Source organism: Dermacentor albipictus, chromosome 10, assembly GCF_038994185.2.
Source record: "Dermacentor albipictus isolate Rhodes 1998 colony chromosome 10, USDA_Dalb.pri_finalv2, whole genome shotgun sequence".
Taxonomy (NCBI): domain Eukaryota; kingdom Metazoa; phylum Arthropoda; class Arachnida; order Ixodida; family Ixodidae; genus Dermacentor; species Dermacentor albipictus.
The window spans coordinates 41,297,002-41,314,670 of NC_091830.1; the positions used below are offsets into that span (position 1 = coordinate 41,297,002).

Sequence of the window (17,669 nt, forward strand, 5' to 3'; positions counted from 1 at the left end):
AGATTTACTGTTTCACACAGTTAATTGGATTATTCGGGACGCACTGCTAAAATTTAAAAACCAGAACATCTCTTTACTGCATTTAAATGAACATGATAATGTGAGACGAGAGATAAAAGGTCAACTGTAGGCAGCGGAAAAAGGGACAACAGTCTGGTAAAATTAAATTTGTTCTTGCTCAAGCAGACGCAGTTCGGCTGATCATGAACCTGCTTGTATGCATAGATATTTACAATAAACTGAAGTGGTCGCGAAAACACTGAAGAAACGACAGCTTTGAAGTATTAATTTTATTCATCGATAAGAACAATATGAGGGCAATTCGGCATCCAGTAAAAAAGCTGTAAAGAATCCCGTAAATAACAGTGTGCTTTGGTGGCTGGCGCATCGGGAAAAACAAAAGCAGTAAACCAATTACGATGTCAGGATCCGGAGCACGTTTAATGTTGAAAACCTGCAGAACAAAAGTAAATATTTTAACGTAAACTGCCAAGAATGTACAAGCGTCGACACGACTAAACCCTTCACATATGCAACATCTGCTACTTGCAGTGTGGTACATCCACCCATATGCACTCATATGTTCAGATATGTATCTCTCTGAATAATTTGATGGAGTTGATGAAACCGAAAAATAGCGTGCGCCACGCTCAACTTTATCTTATTTATTATATGTCTGAAAAGAAGAACCATCTGATCTGCAAAAAGAAGCATACACTTACCAGTGATTCCTGCAGAATCACTTATCTTCTTCAGAGTCATATTCAAGCCCACAAAAGTGCGCACACTCCTCCCAGGTTTCAAAGCTGTTGCAACTTCTCTCCGTGTTTGCAATGGTTGCTTCGCAGCCTCTAGTACTGTTATCGAAGTAAAAAACTGTTTCTCTTATGCGTCCACTCGGTTCAGGCTTTGGACAAAGTTCGCACACTGAAACAAAAGTAAACTCAACAGTTCACGTTTGACTGCGCAAGACCTTGCACTAGAAAACTATCTTCCAAAGAGATCATGCTCACTATGAGACAGCATGGTGAAAGACGATGAGGGGCTGCTTTGTCAACTGGGCACCATGAACCGTAGAATGAGTAATGTGAACCATGAGATCTTTCGTTAGAGCCGTACTGGAAAGACAACGTTTGTTCGACATCAACTATGCGCTGAAAAGCCTTGAAAATTTTTGTCGATAGTGTTGATTATCATCATCATCGTCGTTGTTGGCATCACCCCACTATAATCATCATGATCATTATGGTCAACACATATCCTGTGGCCCCAGTTCCCATACATAGTGGCAAATGAAGGGGCGGCCGTATACCCTGGGGTACATGCCCTTGTGGACTAAGTGGCACTTATAGTTGAACTTCACAATCTTCGGGATCGGCCCATGAGAAATGCTAGAAATATGTTAGAAAAGTCTTACCCAGAAAGCGGCGGTAACTCGTCACAGAAAACATTATTTCTGAAACCGCTACGATATACTCAGTATTACGTCACTAGCTGCGTGAACTACACATAACACTTCCAGCTCAAACGCTTGTTGATCGCTCAAATTTCGCCCAGGTATGCTATACTGCGCGAAGAGTACCAACTTGGCAAGCGCTACTAGCTTGCTCCGTCCGCGATAAATCTAATGTTCGAGTTGTCTGCAACGACGCCACCACTGATGATGTGGCCACGAAGCCCCTCGAGATAGACGAATGATAGTGACGTTCTCCTCGCCTGGGGGCTCTTTCTTCTGTTTTCACCACCGCCCGCAGCTTACCGTTGTTAGATGCGGGCCATAAACTAGCATCGGTCAAATTCTTCGAACGGAACCACTCGCTGTCGCACGGCCATTATGGCACGCAGATGCGCGTCGACCATGCTGTCTGACCCGTCACACAGGTTGGCTATCCAACCCTCGTGTGCCTCACATGGAACGTTGTGTCCACGTGCGTCACGCTTCCCGAAATAGCAATTCGAAACCGGCACGGTTCGAGGTCGTTGACCCTCGTCCCGGGAATAGGTGACTGGCAGCTGTGGAAGGTCGTTGAAGAATGACCCGTCCCTTCCAGTTAAGCGCCTTCCAGGCGCGAAGGCAACGCAGGACTGACGGCAGCCACCGGAGAATAGAGTTCATGGAGTGTACCTATTGGCTGAACATGACGCCACTCTCATGGGCCCGACGATTGGACGAACATGACGATGACTCCATGGGCTCGACGATTGAATGAAAATGATGTGAGCTCGACGGACTGAAGGATTTATAAGCAACAAAAACATCGGGAAGAGAAAGATGTTCTTCTTGCCGTCGGCCGCATCGATATGCTACCGGCTGTAATGATGACTTTTCTTGTTATTTTATTATTTCTGTACCAAATGTAACGAAACCTTCATTTTGGTAACTCCTCATCAACGTCGCCCAACTCCCGCACTCCACGGCAAGATCAAATACGGTGTCGTTAGCCCTATGAGTTTCCTGACTTTGGTTGTGATGGGCCTCTACGCCCTATGGAAAGCGCGTGGACCACGTTAGTGTAAGTGGTACTGCTATCTCATGCTCTGTGCTTACGATTTTGGGATGAAGAAGGCGTATACTGCCTGACTAGCTCTTCGCGCAGTATCCTAGGCCTTTATATATATATATATATATATATATATATATATATATATATATATATATATATATATATATATATATATATATATATATATATTCATTTTCTGTATTTCATTTTCTGCATCTGTACACAGGGTGTCCGCACTATCAGTCATGCACCAAGATTAAAAAATAGAGTAATTGCAGTACTCCGAAAAAACTGAGTCCCTAGTGTTTCCAGTACAGTGTAATAGCCGCCAGTATTCGTATCTTGTTTCTGAGATTTATTTAAATGATTCGTTAAGTAACTCGAGAAATACTGTCTTAAATGTAAATGAGGGATTTGTAGACACAATCGAAGAGACATCTAACGGTGGTATCTTCAGCAACGTAGTAATTGCATACACATTTTTTCCGACTGATAAATTGTGAGAAATATAAAAAAATGCCATGTGACTGCGCTCCCACCCGCACTATGAAACAGCGCCCTCAAATAAGCTCCCTGTGAGTTAGCGAGAGCGAAATAAAGGAAGTAAAGAAAAACATCGTTATCGAACTAGTGCCTCAATTGCGGCGCCCCGGCCTAAGCAACATGTCGAGTTTAGTGTTAGTTGGAGACAAGCTTTGATAGCTGTTGTCTTAGCGGAGACAATGTTAATGGATGTTTTTTTTGCCAGAAAATTGATCCCCATAAAAGCGAGTCGACAACGTCAGTGCAAAGGTTTAAAGGCGCGTTTTGCTTGGTCCCAATAGCCATGTCTTTCTCTACTGAGCAGAAGGCAGACATGGTCCTTGCCTTGAGAGCTGCAAATGACAAGAGCAAGGCAGCGAGCATATATCCGTCATGGAAGTGGGGCAGTAGACAAAATAGACCAAAAGCATCGACGATCATCAGAAATTATGAAAACGTGAGACAAACCTGCTGCCTCAAGAAACAGCGGCACACAACTCCATCTTTGAGTCCTAGCCTACGCACAGATGTTCTAGCATTAATGTGGTCAAGCCCTCATGCTAGTGTACGAGACGTGGCCGCCCAGGTACAAATTTCTAAGGCTTGGAGGGTTTGATAGGACGCGGCCTTTCACTTGTACAACCTTCATCATCATTATCATCATCTTCAGCCTGGTTACGCCCACTGCAGGGCAAAGGCCTCTCCCATACTTCTCCAATTACCCCGGTCATGTACTAATTGTGGCCATGTTGCCCCTGCAAACTTCTTAATCTCATCCGCCCACCTAACTTTCTGCCGCCCTGTGCTACGCTTTCCTTCCCTTGGAATCGTTTCCGTAACTCTTAATGGCCATCGGTTATCTTCCTTCCTCATTACGTGTCCTGCCCATGCCCATTTTTTTCTTGATTTCAACTAAGGCATCATTAATATATATATATGAACTGCCTATACGAACAACCTTAACCTTCACCAATGCATGCAAGAGGGGGTCCTGCAGAATCGTTTAGATTTCACGAAAGCCGATGAGTCACCGGACTTTTTGAGCAAAAGTATGTGGAACGATAAAGTCAATTTTTGTAGAAACGCCCAGATAAGTTTGCATAATGCACAATGTTCGAGTGACTTCAATCCACACTGTGTAATTCAATGGTATCAGTATCAACGACCAGTATCAATGGTCGTTCACTGTGTAATGTGGAAGTTACGCTGGTACTATATTTGGTCTCATCTTCAATCACACACTGACTGTATATCTTTACGTGGACAAAATTCTTGAATTGAGTGGTGGATGAGTTTCTCAGCGAAGTCCCGCTGTCACGTCTTCCACTTCTGTTGTATCAGAAAGATGGGGTGCCAGCACACATCAACAGCCAAGCACGAAGCTGGCTGGATGCGAATTTTCATGCGCTATGGATTGGAAGGCATGGGCCCGTAAATTTGCCGGCAAAGTCACCTTGCCGGCAATGATTTTCTTATTTGTGGTTATGTGAATGATTGTGTTTACATGATCGAGGCGATGAGAACAGATGAGCTCAAGCCAAGGACAACAGATGTCTGCCGTAGAATTCCAGCGTAGGTCATTAAGAAAGCCACTGAAGATGTGATAAAGCGGACTTAGTGCTGCGTAGTTGCAGAAGGAGACCTATTCGAACACGTCCTCTAGGTGGAAGCTGGTGTTCAACGGCGCTTACGAATGAGCAGATAATAAGTACGCATGGAAATTGGATATTTTTTCTGTTCCATTTTCTGCAGACGTCCCGATTGCCAATTCGGCCCATTTGGAAGTGGTACATTTAATTTTTTTAACGCATTGGTTATACCTTTTTCTCTGGGTCGCTTCCCGATCTGCTTATTTCGCTTTCATTTTTTTCTCACGAACCTGTTTTTGCAGCATGTATACACTCTCATGAAAAATAAAACCGTCACATTAATTTAGCTTTGGCCCGCGGCATGTTTCTCGCGCTAAACATTGCTGCGCGCGCACTCTTTCGATGCGGTGTGAGAATAGGCCGGGATATTGAAACTTTCTATGCCTATTACATTGCTTTCCGCGTTTCGTCCGTGGTCAGAGCTGCGCTTCGTCCGCGTAATCAAGGGGTGTTTATTATCACTGCGATCAGTGGGAATTGCAAGACGGATAGTAAGTGTTACGTAGAAACGAGGATGGTATCGGTGCGAAGCCATGAACCCTGCTGTTGGTCATCCTTCCGTACCGTCGTCAAGCTGATGCGCTGTCTCTTCGTGTTTGCGAGAGGGAAAGCAGTTGCTTTCAATCAGCGCATTTCACGGCGTTGCTTTAGGTTGCTGGCGGGAGCGCAGTCACGTGGCATGTCTTATATTTCGTTGGGCTTCTTTGCCAGTCGGAAAAAAATCCCACGCAATTAGTATGTCGCTGAAATTACCGCAGTTAGATGTCATTTGGTGGTGTCCACAAATCCTTCTTTGACACTTTGATAATTAGGATAGTACTTCTCGACCTAAATAATTACAATTACGTAATTTAATCTCCGCATCGATAATGTAACTGGCGGCTACTCGATTATACTGGAGTAGCCTTTCTTGGGAGCTAGACGGTTTGTAACCTCACCGCCCGAAGTCGCTGCCTCTAGTTTTCTTGGCACAGGCTAGGGGAGCTGCCTCTAGAGACGTCAGGGAAAGCGCGATGGGCCGGTGAAATGTAATGAGCCCTAGATAGAGAACACGGTTGAAGCGTCGTTGAACCTTCCAGCCGAAAGCTTGTGGAAATGTTGCAGGTGCATGGAGCGCCAAAGGGAAGGTAATTGTAGTTGAAGAAAAATCTAGAAAACCGAGCTGCGTGATAGTGACAAGCTCGGTAAACGTGTTCTGCTTCGTCGCAATGAAAGCATAGCGGCCGGCGGTCAGCTGTGAGCAAGAAATCGGTCTTCAGAAGTGGTTAGCCAGCAGGAAATTCTCCGTAAGGCCGAGGCGCAGTGATCGGCTGTCGAGAATACAGCGTTACTGATGGCGGTGGCGACTGTCGAAGATAGGGCACTGAGGGTGGCCGAGGCGTCGGAGTGGCAGACGGCGTCAGGAGTATCGAAGTGGCGGGAGGTGAAGACAAATAGCTTCCGCATAGGTGAGCCTTCGCGGTACTGCCTGTCAGTCGGGCCAAGAAAAAGCCTCTAAACTTCCTCCCGTACGATATCAGTGGCAAGAGATGTGCGCGTTCCTGAAGGGTCCTGCAAGGGGTTGAACTCCGGCACCAGGCCTCACCCAATCCCCATCACCATGGCCAGCGTAATTATCTTCAGCACGTGGACCTGCTGAATAACATATCGAGGTATAACGGCTGCTTCGTAAGTGGTGAACGTTGCTCTCGGTTCCTTAGTTCTCTGTGACTTCAAGTTTCCCTGGAGCTTCGTTTAGGTCGCCGCTTGCTGCGCCTTTCTACCACCATGGCCTAAGAATGGTCGCGAGAAGCCTCCTGCATCGCCGTCTCTGGCAGATGGGCCCCTCCCTCATGGAGCGTCAGTACTCGGCAAGCGTGACTAGCTGTACAAATATGACCTAGTGAAAGAGTTAAGTCAGTGGGATGATTTCACGAGCTTCGAAACATCGCATTCTTCCTTACTGACTTTGGTAAGACTTGGTTTCTTAACCGTGTGATCGCATTGCTTGGCTGGGCGGAGTTCAAACACCACCTTCGGCACATTTCCGGCCACCCAAACGTCCGCTCTGAAGTCCCCAAGAAAAATTCGATGTATGCATGCAACTTCCCGGCAAAACGCACACTTCTTAAATAGGTGACATCCTCACCCTTTATCGCAGTCTGGACGCCAGTGAAACACACGCTAGGCACACCTTTAGTTAACCACAATGGCGGAGCTGCCGTGGCGTCGGCGAAGCGCGCTTACGTCGAACCATGGAGGCTCGGGTTGGATTCCCACCCAGACCGATGCTTACCAAATCCTTTTTTTTTCAAAGCCCTCAACTTACTTTGTTCACACGAACCCCACTGTGACATTTATCGTCAGTTCGAGCATTTTCGACATGTTTGTACTCTTTGCACGGTGGGAAATCTTTGGTATCACCGCTCGGGGGTGACGCCGACGCCGCTGAATTTTTGTGTAATGGCACAATAAAATACGGATGACGTAGCCGCCGCCAGTGCTTCAAATGCGCTTGTCTTCCTAGTGTCAGGATTTGTAGCAATAAAGTGAAAGTATGAATTAAAAGCCGTGCTCATTTGCGACAACAGTGACGCAGTAAGGTTTTAGCAAAGATAAAATTTCAAGTGAAAAGGTAGAGGCAACTCAAAAGAAACCTTCAATGATTTGGTTTACTGAACTGTGGCAATATAACGTTAGGAAGAAGGATGGTGCAGGACCCCGCGGAAAATTTCCGAGGGGCCCCGGGCCCCGGGCCCCGGAGTCCCTCCAGAGTCGGCGCCTATACGCCAGTTTTTTCAGGCACCTTATCCGTGTTTATAATCTTTATACCACAGTGTGCTACTCGATCTGTGGGTCCCATTCTTGATTTCGGAATAGATGTAGTGTGAAATACAGCGCAATAAAAGTACTTAACTGCATGACCCGATGGTCCAATAAGTGAGACTGTGAAGCGCAAGTGAGGGCACATTGCCTTCTGTCACTTGCCATGGTGAGGTCTAAGCGGCGAAAGGGTTTTTACCACGTTGAACTAACTGTGGCACTACCAAAAAATTATGCCATAGAAAGGTTGGGCGCAGTACCCAAGCCTGTACCGCAGCGTAGCAATCGGAGATTCTACCGCAACGTCAACACTGGAGCGTGCCTAGCTGCTTCACCACATGTAATATTAACCATGGCCTGCTAACTGTCGGGTTTTCTGGCACGTATGTTTTGCTAATTTTGGCGTTTCAAAGGCCATTGCTTGTGGTCGTTACATAGATTATAAAGTTTTGTCCATAACGAATTTGACGCTCAGAGCCACGTCTAAACGCCTCGGCCGTTATTATAGCCAGCCCTCATCCACGCTAGCACTGACTGTGATCGATGTGAGTTATGACACGCAGGTTAACATGTTTGCACAGTATCGCACCTAGTGCATCTTAAAAAGGCCAGGTGTGTGTTTATGAGGGAGAGCTATGTACACATTCTAATGAAAAGCTGCGCTCTGAAGCCACTGTGATAAATATTCGTCGCATTCAGCTTTCGGAAAAGCTTTCTACTCATGCCCCCACCTTATCTCTAGTAAGATCCACTGGATACGTCAGACCCGTTTTTAAAATAAATATTCAGGAGTACGTCCGACATATATGTAGGCACTGCGGTTAAAAAATGATGTATTAAATCCTCACAAACATTGTTGAAATGCCACGCTGACGATACCTGATTTACGTAGGTGATTGAACAAACATTTTATTGAGTGGTGGAAATAGAAACAAGGACGGGGGTTTGACATGACCCCTCGAAACATATTTCACTGTCCAAAAGGAAACCTCACTTCGATGGCGTAACGAAGAAATGGAAATAGATATTAAGCACTGAGGTTACCAGAAACATTTACAAATATTAAGAAAAGTCGGACTACTTCGCACAAACAGTTTATAGGCATTTGTTCAAAGAGCTGCGAACATAGGTTCCATAAAGCTTTGAATTTCAACTAACTTAATGTAGTTTACTTGTGAGAAGCCTGAAATTCTTATGCCCATGCATGTATTTCAAACTCCACAACATACTTTTTTCACCATACCGAGTAGAATTTGCGTACATTACAAAGGAAATGAAGTCGAAAATTCATAATCTAGAGAACAATCAATATCTTTTTCTATAATATCGTAAAACATACAATTATTGGTTAAATAGTACTGCAAGTTTCTACTTTAAATTATTACATTCTTCTTCGACGGCAGCCAAAAACCCCTCCCGCCACCCTTTTTTTGTAATTAACCATCCTGTATATAACGACAGGTTTCGTGGACATTTTGCCGCCCTGAGTGATAGGTGTTCTTTTAGGAAACGTAGGCAAGCAAAAACAACTGTCATTCTTTTTGTAACAAATAAAATCAATAAGCCAATCAACCGTGTCGTCTTCTCTGCGGAAAAATGTTGCCATCGCCGTAAGTGAAAAGATAGAAAATTGGGCGAGTTAGTACGACAAGAAATTCTTGGATTGTCACGCTCATCCTGTCTTCTAGTCTGTGTGTGTGTCACTTAGCGCTTCAAAGCAAGAATATGTTGCCGTAAGTGAGTTCAGGGCCAAAAGGAATTGCTGAAGTTTGCTGTCTTCTTGCATGGTTTGCGGAAGGGGGAATGTGAAGCGGTGATTATTTTGGTTTAAAATGTAGGCGTAGCGGAAAGGATTAACGGGCAATGCAAATCCAGTTCCCTCCTCTTTTACGGCTGTGCCAGTGATCTTACATTGTCGCGCACTAAAACATTAATTTTAATATAACGGTAAGTTGATATTAGCTGCATCAAGGCTTACCAAATGCTTGAGTACGGCTTTTATACGTTATCCTAGTACTCACCAATCTTTATTGCTGTCATTTGCCACCTGTACTTTTGTAAGGAAGCTAAAAAAATGGCTGTGGCTTAGGTAAGGTTAAGCCCAGGATGCGAAGCATACTAGCCTTTATTTTAGTTGTTGAACCACTGTTTAGCCTGGTGAACTGCTGTTGCTTGGCTATATTTGGTTCGGCTAGACGAAGAAACAACTCATGCATTACTTCTTCGCCTTCAAGAGTGGAACGCGACAGCGTTCCCGTCGACCCGCCAAGGGGTGTAAGACAATGGGCTACAGGGCAGCGACTACGCGCCCCGCATTGGACGCGGTGAGCGTCGAGCAAAGCAGCGTTCGGCGCGGCAACGAAATGTGCGCCTGAGCAAGAGACGCACGCCTTAGAAACAGCGCGTTTCTAAGGCAACACCGCATTCACTAGAGGCGCTTTTGTACCGCTTTGAAGCGTTGTACTCGTGGCTCAGTGGTAGCGTCTCCGTCCCACACTCCGGAGACCCTGGTTCGATTCCCACCCAGCCCGTCTTGCAAGAGTTGAGCCAAAGCCACTTCTCCTCTGTCGTGACGTCACGGTGTCACGTGATTTCATGGTCACCGCCGCGCCTGAGGAGCTGGGTTGAGCCCTCGTAATATGCTTCGCATAAAATAATGCACCCGAGCAGCAGCTTGTTCTCGTAGCCAGCATTTGTCCGAATCCTAGTTGATGGCGCATGGAAACACTTAAGCTGAAGGTAAGCCCTGCGCATAAAAGTACCTTTAGAGCAGTAAACCTTACCTTCAGGGTATCTGCAAGTGTCATTCCTAAAGCAGGCTGGAAAGAAAAAAATACGCGTAAAAATCATTGAAAGCGTGTAATTACTACTCCTCGCGAAACACGAAATGCTTCACTGAAACAAATAGAGAGCTTTCAATAAAATATTTCCGCCTTTCCGAAAACACCCTATTTCTGAACTATGACGGTCATTTATGTAGGGCCTCTTGAACAGTATCCTTGGAAATTATCTCAGTATACGCTTTATAACTTCGTCACAAATAGAGGCCATATAATGTCTTTGCCAGCGGCTGCCTGCACTCAATTGCAACATTGACATGAAGCGTGATGATGAAGCTCCACACTAAGAGGATCACTATGTTCCGCACCACTTCCAATGTCTTATACTGCCAGGCCGCTTCGTCGGTTGGCCCATTCGGTATGATTACAGCAGCAGAACCATGTAGATTTTACGCGTACTGGCTTGAAAGTCTTGAATTCTCCTCTACAGCGAGAGAGAGAGAAAACATTTATTGGGAATGAGGTGGGGCGACTTCCTCGTAGGGTGGAGCCCTTAGTTCAGGGTCCCACTTGCTTGCGCCACTTCGCGTGCCCGGTGGATCAGCCATCGCTGGTCTTGTGAGTCCGCGCAGTCTCCCAGCAGGAAGGCGAAGAAATACGTTCCGTCCTCCCACCGCATGCTCTTCTTAGGCAGCTCTTCTGTGCTGGCTGTGGCTGTCAGTGGCACTTCCAGAAGCACACTTTGTCCTTTAACGGCAAGCATGTGTACTGTCCCAACTTTTGCCAGGGATAATGACAGCTTGGTATGGCTGTCCTTTGCGTGACACTGAGGTTACTTGTCTCCTATATAGTATCGAAATTGGACGGCCAGTTTGCGGAGGAGATCCTAGAACACAGAACTCACCTTTCTTGTCTGTCTGTCTTTCTGTCTGTCTGTCTGTCTAATCGTTTTCACGCCTACATGGGCCACTGCATAGCCCGTGGTCGAATGGGCAGCGCATCAGGCCGCTTTGCGGAGGTAAAATGGTTAGAAGCCAACCATCGGACGAACTTGGATAACTGAGGATGTGGCAACCTTTACAGACGCACTGATTTTCAGCGAACCTCTTTCACGCTGACATGAGTCACTCTAAGGTGCGGGACTGCGTGTTCGACGAAACTCTCTGATACGGACTTGCAGCAGTAGGTATGTACCACTCGGTCTGTGCTGGTCTTCAGTGGACATCCATGATGCCAACTTGGGTCATATTGGTGTGGGCCAGCAAGTGTTCGCCGCTCTTCAATGACCGTTTTTGACGCCAGCTTGGGTAACAGGTACCACTGGAAATGTGCCCCTCTACAATGACGACAAAGATTCCTCAAGCTTCTCCGATCTTGAGCGGAATCGAACCCACTTCAGAAGGGTTTCTCAAGGACAGGGACCCGACACATTATCAGGCTGCGCCACAAACCACTCTGTATCTGTCGCGTTTCAAAGAAAGCGTTTGACGCCAATGCTTAGGCGAGGTGTACCATGGATGCACTCGGTATGTACCGACCATTGACGAACCTCTTGCCAGCCTGAGTCACTGAGTATGTGCGACTGAGTTTGGCAAGCTAGGGAACAATTCTTAGCCTTAGCAGGCACCGACATGCCGCGCTTTTTGCCTCGGAAGCCACTGGTGAACTTTTCAGCTATGTCACTTCCTGGCGCAGCGTTTCCAAAAAGATGCGCGTGAGAGGAGGCCGGTTGCCGCATGACGCGTTTCTCAGCGTTCGAAGGGAATGGCACGCAATGCATTTTGGAGGCCGTGGGTAGGCTTTGTGGCGGCGGTGGTAGATTGTACAAAGTGTTCTTTGAGAAGCCCGAAAGGGGAGTCACATGGCAGTGCACTCCTGATGATAAGTTGTTTCGACGGTGGCCATACGTTGTGTAGCTGTATTGAATAAATGCTAGCGCATTACTGACGAGAGTCATCGTGAGAGGGGTTCTGCTGCAACATTTTATTCGTCTAATGAAGCCTAAGTGCTAACCACGATTGAAAATTTCTGAAACTCTTAAGTATGCGTGCATGAATATCATTTCAGTGCTGGTCTGGAGGCCTAAGAAAGGACTTCAGGATTGTTGCATGTATAAAAATATTTATCATTTACAGGATGTCATTTAACTATAGAATGAGGCCGAATGTTATCAAGGCATATCTTCATAAATAAATAGTTAAAAAGAAAGAACCATTTTGAAAAATATAGAAGCAATATTTCAAGAACAATGCTTATACATGTAAATGGCCTGTTAGAATTTTTCTGCGGTTCCTTTCTGCTGTGGTAGACGTACGAAGCTCACGAGAACTGTGTTAAAGCATTAGAGCGCTAATTATTTTACAATGTATGAGTGTAATGGTTCTCACGCAGCTAATGTTCTTCTACATCATACAATGTAACATGTATGTATTGGCCTCAAAGGCTACAAGAATTTACCTCATAAAGGGGTCTGTGTTCTGTGAATATTTTGCTATCGGGGACGCTGAATAATGAGCGCCAATATGATATAAAACAACCTCGTGAGAATAAGTTTTACAAAAAAAGTGATGTACTAGGTAACTTACTAATAGTAATGTTGACTTCCTGAGTGCCGTTTCTGTGTCCTGAGGCTTGCAGTATGCTGAACATGATAGCAAAGGATCCCAAGAGAATGCAGTTGCGCATATTGGCGGTCAGCTCAACTTCAGAACAACTGCGCACTGAGAGATCTGCCTTGTTCTTAAGTACGACGAGCACGCTAAAGATGAAGATAGTAAAAAGTGATTCCTTGACGTATGAATAGTTATTTTATTAGGTACAGGAAAATTGACAAGGTACGTTAATTGACTTATGAGGCTAGCATAAATATATTAAGGTCACGGCTAATGCTACTGTAGATGTACTATCCCTTCTTATTTATGAGGTTTATTGTGTTCGGCTTTGCGACAAGGAAATAATGATTTAGGTCACTGTAGCTCACGTTTGTTAGTTATAATAAAAACACTCTTTTCTTGGCTGACTTTCAGTTCCCGCGAAATAGAAGCATGCTGTGGCCTTTCATTGCTTTAGCGACCTTCAAACAAAACTTACCTATGACAAATCAGTTGTGCGGAATACCGCGTGGCGTAGGAAATATCATGAAATGGAAAAATGTCATCCACACGTATGTAGCACGGGGTTAGAAAAGAAGCTGCTTCAGTATCCCTGTGCTTTGAATTGTCGATCAACTTGCCTCTTGGTTAGCTCTGATGGCAGCATGACCACTCCGTAAACGGGTTGGTCCCGATTCAAATCCAGGACCAGGAAGGAAGGTTTCGTCAGACGCGAAACTTTTTTTCTGAGAAACCCGTTGGGTTCCCTTGAAGCTTCATGCAACATTCGGGTGTATCACAATTTTCCCCCTTGAAAACTGACCTATATTGTGTGTGTCTTTGATATTAACATTGATGTGGCGCAATAATATCAAAAGTGAAATAATTTGAGATATTTTATGAAATGTGTGAAGAAGGATGACCAGCGAAGCTGTGTATGTGGGCCCTTTAATGGCGAACAGCACCTTCGCCGCCGGCTGTCGCAGCATTGCACTATCTTCGGGTTCGGCCCCCGTATCCAGAACGCTTAACGCCTGCGTCACCTCCGCCGCGGTTCGGTCCACGTATGGGGAGTTTTGTGACTACACGCGGACACTATCATGGGGGCCTAGCTGTCTTTGGGGTGCTAATTAAATAATGATGACCCCGAACGCGAGAACATTGGCTCAAGCGCCTTCACGTGGTACCGCCGAGGGGCGCCTCGAGCCGGCTGTGGATGAAGACGACGACGCCGGAGCCAATCTTGATGATGATAGTTTTGTGTTAACACACGGACACGATCCTGGAGAAAGTAGCCCACAACAGCTTCGCTCTAAAATACGCTTTAGTGCTGAGGACAACACTCACTCTTTTTTCTGCGAATTTCGGTCGCAGCACCAGCGCTTACAAGGGGAGGGGTGGGTGAAGTGTTTAGGTATATGTATCACGGTTAGACTAGACAAACATACTATAAACCACCATGACATCATGATTTCTGAACAAAAAATAGGAACATTTCTATTTTTGATGGTTATTGAACAAATGTATTGCTTAGCAATGGGTATGGTAACTGGAATTGAACCATTGTTGAAGGAACTGGTCGTTTCTTCCTTTAGGATAAAACCTACAACTCAAGTTTTTAGCTAACCTAAAGTATACGGTATTGATCAGAAAGCGATAACCGAACTATGGCATACAGACATTGGCTGCAAAATAATTTTCACCCTCACATGATTTTAACAGACATCGTTAGCGTGGTTGTATTTGGACCTCTGCATTCTGTTCCCTTCAGCTTGGGATGATTGCAGCCAGTGGTCGCGTCTTGGCAGAGGTAACCACAGTCCGTGTGCTTGGAGTGAACTTTTCTGCAAGCGGATCGGCATTATCATGGCTACGGTCTGCCCGCATATCCGCATGTAGCATGCTTCACCTTTTTTGTCGAAACGCCCAGAGATCGGGTGGGGCTTGGACTCGTATTACTCGGAAGCTGGTTTACTCCGCATTGCAGCCTCGCTTGTTCTATCAAGCAGTTTCAGCGTCTTACCAAAGCAGAGTAGGCTCGACTGGAAAACCTTAACCACGAAGGCATGTGAGTGATTAGAAGCCTTCCAAGGCTCATACCTATCACGACATTTCAGGCAGAAGCTCAGGTGAACACAGATGATGATCTAATCCATCAAAGACATGAAGCGCGGGCAATAAAGCACAGCAGTATTTCTGGGTCTGCAGCCTCGGCGAATTAGTTGTATTGTAGCAGTTTGCAATGAAGCACACTAAATAAGCTGGCTTACTGTGGGCGAAGTTGTTCTCGCGAACTCAATACTAAAGCATTCACACAATTTAAAAGAAGAGTTAACCGGAGCCTATTCCACAGTCAACCGTGTCTCCACACCGAACACACTTTCAAGCGCCCTGAAGGCCAAGAGCCACGCTGTGACTTCCCATTGGACGGGAGACTCGGGCGCTGCCGTGTGCGCGTGCACGGGAGGCACACGCTGTATTGCCATTTGCGAGGCGGTGCTGGCGCTCTTGTAATGGCAATGCTATGAGTAATGCCTAGGGGCTTTAGCGATGAAGCGCTTGGAAGGGTGCCTCACGAGGGTGCTCGTAACTGGCATGTGGAGAGCTCTCTGCCGCAATATAGGGCTTTATGGCACAAAAACAACTACGGCTATGATGTGCCATGCACAGGAAGACAATATATAATTTGATGAAAGTGCTTCAAGCAACTAAAATTATTACGTTGCACTTTGTTTAAGAAACATTTCTTCTACATAGTTAAAAAATATTTGAAGCGCGCTTAAGCCTTGCCTTTAGGAGCGGCACGCAATAGCATTCAAACATCCCTGACATCTTCTCACGCTTCCCGGAAACTGCAGCTTATGTAACCGTAATGTTTACCGGGAAGCAACTGGCGGTGAACGCTATGCACGAAGGCGAGCTTCCTGGTGGAAACGCGGCCTCTTGCGTGGAGAGCGATGCGGGGCTTACGATGGGTGGATGGATGGATGCTATGAGCATCCTCTTCGGATAGGTATGGCGGGTCGCGCCAACAAGCTCTTGTTATGATATTCTCTACTGTCCTACTTAAGTTAAAAGCACCCACGAACCATTCCCATAAGCTTACTTTGTGACCCTTTTGTGAGCTGTGTTTTTGTACGCCTCCGTTTCTCGTTTCCCTACTTCCACCAATATCCAATAACCTCTTACTAATCTCTATTGTGCACATGCTTACCTTCCCCCGGCTCTCGCTGAACCCAAGGGCTTCAGGGAGGCCGAAGGTGCCTAAATCGACCGCTTCTTCTTCTTCCTTGCATCTCGCTTTTAAGTGCATGTTCTATGGAATCATAATCTCGCTTCGAAAAGTAATCAGCTTCCCTTTGAATTATCATAAATTGTTTCTTTCTTAATGTACTTTTTTCCTCTAAGGTAGTTACTCATAGCAACGATGCGGTAGAGGCGAGTGCAAGGTGGAGGTGTTGCAAGGAACCGGGCGCGCCGCTTTATGGCATTGGAGAGGTGGGCGCGCCGGCGCGCGCAAATTTTGGAGGCCAATACTGCACTGTGAATGGTGGAAACACTGGAAAAGGGGTTTATTATGTTTTCTCGTATATTGACACGTGCGCTTGTTTACCTTTCTCGGGTGAGCGCTTTTCAGCGTCTAACACATGTTGTCGCTCAGCGCGGGACGTGCGTGCATGCATCGGAAGTTTCTAGAATGTTATCGATGGTTCTACCGCTGTCTGTTGTCACCTATGAATGTGTAATCTGATGGTATGTGTGCGTGACGCGAAGGATGTAGAACTTTGTGGAGGACAAGCGGGCACCAGCGATTTCTCTGGAACTTTCAATGACTCGTGTACGAAAGCAGATGCGCTTCACCAGCAGATCAAATTTTTGGCGATCGCCGACTTTATTCGCCGCTATCGTTGTTATTTAAGTGTAGCCTGCTTTTGAGGGCATAAGTTCGCCCAATAAAACTTTCAGTTTTATTAGGCGAACAGAAAAATCACAATTTTGCTGCCTTCTTTACTGTCACTACTGCGTGACATCTGGCGGAGGGGCTTTACGTTGATGCACCGAACGCCCCAGGAAAGCCGCGATCCAAGCCTGAAACCCGAAGACAACACCAACGTCACCGAAGACCACCGAGCTAGCCGAAGACTGCAAGGATGGCCTCCGGAGCACGGAATTCTGCCTGATACGATACCACAATGGCAGACACAGCGTCCCCCATCATGCTTCAATAACCCAGGGAGCCCCTACCTTCCGTGGAGCTTCGTCGGAGGATCTGGAAGCCTGGCTCGAAACCTTCGAAAGGATCTCAACCGTCAACAACTGGACCTTTAAGGATAAGCTACGCCATGTGTACTTCTCCTTGGAAGATGCCGCGAGGACTTGGTTCGAGAACAGGCAGTCACCCTAACAACGTGGCACCTGTTCCGCAGTAACTTACTGTGAACCTTCACCAGTATTGCCCTAAAAGTAAGGGATGAAGTTCTGCTGGAAACTCGAGGGCAAATAACCAATGAGACCCTCGCCATCTTCACGGAAGAGATGATCCGTCTTTTCTGGCATGCCGACCCTAAAATATCCAAGAAGTCCACTTCTTTATGCGAGGTGTAAAGCGAGAACTTTTCGCCGGACTGATCCGAAACCCACCGAAGACTGTAGCTGAGTCCTTTTTGAAATATAAAACTATGCCCAGGAATGGGCATAGAAATCTTTTGTAATTGATTGCAGAAGTATAGGCTAGATTCATGTAATCATCCTAGTGTGAGTCGGCAATTAACCAGAAGTGAAGCACACAAACAAAAAAAAACCATTTTCGCTCGAACTACA

At 46.0% G+C, this 17,669-nt stretch overlaps 1 long non-coding RNA gene across 1 annotated transcript; it reads right to left on the minus strand.

Annotated features, from left to right (window-relative positions):
• Positions 1-275: 275 nt before the first annotated feature.
• LOC135907396 (uncharacterized) lies at positions 276-12,995 on the minus strand. Its single transcript, XR_010565988.1, has 4 exons — positions 12,843-12,995; positions 10,261-10,296; positions 723-927; positions 276-454 (listed from the first exon to the last, which is right to left on the minus strand). It is a non-coding gene; the product is annotated as an uncharacterized lncRNA (long non-coding RNA).
• Between the last annotated feature and the right edge of the window lie 4,674 nt (positions 12,996-17,669).